The sequence below is a fragment of the Peromyscus eremicus genome, chromosome 13 (assembly GCF_949786415.1).
Source record: "Peromyscus eremicus chromosome 13, PerEre_H2_v1, whole genome shotgun sequence".
Classification (NCBI taxonomy): Eukaryota; Metazoa; Chordata; class Mammalia; order Rodentia; family Cricetidae; genus Peromyscus; species Peromyscus eremicus.
In genome coordinates this window covers 29,961,184-29,962,825 of record NC_081429.1, presented here as the reverse complement: position 1 = coordinate 29,962,825, position 1,642 = coordinate 29,961,184, and positions in this window count along the sequence as shown.

Genomic DNA, 1,642 nt, shown 5'->3' with positions numbered 1-1,642 from the left:
CCATGGACATCTTAGAGTTCCTCAGACTCCCAACATCCTTCATGTTCCACTACAGTCCCAAGCTCCAGCTAATGTGATATTGGTTAACTAGATATTGAAACACAGTTCAACTGAGACATTTAAATAAAATGCCAATAAAGCCATACCTACTACCCTGTCACACATGAACTAAAGGACATAAACGATGGAAGTCTGGGAGTTTAGTCTAAATATGGAGATGGTAGCTCAGGCATGTAATATCAGTTATTAAGGAGGCTGAGTCGGGAGGCTTACAAGTTGAAGGCCAGCCTTCAGCTTAGTGAGACTCTGTACCAAAATAAAAACATTTAAAAGGAAGGAAGGAAAGAAGGTTAGGCACATAGCTCAAGCAAGTCCAGTACTTGCCTAGTACGCATGAGGCTCCAGCACCACATAAACCAGTACAACATCTCAACTCTGTTATCCCAGTGCTCAGGACATGGAGTCAGGAGAATCAGAAATTCAAGGTCGTACTAGGCTATATAGCAAGAGGAAGGGCAGCCTGACCTACCTGAGACCTGTCTCAAGATAGTAATGACAAGGAGTGGACTTTGGTTGCTACAGTGGGGTCATGCAATGAGAAAAGGTATAAGAAGTGATCCAGTTGCGTCGCCTGTTGGTATAGTTTGTATAAAGAAGTTCATTTATAATAAGCCACTGATCACTGACAAAGTATGGGAAAGGTGTTTTCAGAGTGAAAGATAGTATCACAGAGAGCAATAATTTGGAATTTTTTGCATATCCTTTGACTTGAAAATTTTTTCTCAATAATTTAAACTGAAGGAAATAGCCATAGATGTTTATCATAGTGTTGCTTCTAACAGTGAAAATGTTAGAGATGACATACATCCAATCAATATGAGATTAACAATATAAATGATAAAATTATAGATTATAGAATTTTAGACATATTACATAGAAATATATTATAGAATTATAGAAATCATAGAATAATATAAGACTATAAGGAGCCATTAAGATTATACTATGAAAATACTTTCACTAATATGCAAAATTTGTTTGTGATATAACAGGTCAGAAGCAAAACGTGAAACAGCTGCGTAAGGATATACACATGCATGGACAGAAGGAAATATATCAGAAAGTGAGTGTGGTAAACACACCTTATCTTTTCAGAGTAAAGATTTACTAGGTTTTATTTGTATTTTCCATAAGAAATATGCAGCTGCAATTATAAAAATTAAATTTCATTTTTATTTTGCAATGTAGTGGGGGGGTTGGAGTTGTTGTTGTTGTTGTTGTTGTTGGCAAAATGGCTAAGTGGGTAAAAGTGCTTGCTAACAAGCCTGATGACCTGAGTTCAATCCCTGGGACCTACATGGTGGGAGGAGAGGATTGACTTCCATAAGTTGTTCATATGTCCACTTGTACAATGTGGCATACACACACACACAGAGAGACAGACCCAGACACACACAATAAATAGATAAATGCAATAAAATATTTTTAAGTAATGGGTCCTATTATCAGGTATGAGTACTAGTTATGAAACTGGGAAGGATGCACGAGGAGGGAGAAGAGAGGACCGAAGGGAGGGAAGGGGGAGGAAAAGAAGGTAACAGAACACCTATAACAGATGCTAACGGAGAGAGTGAGGGAGCAG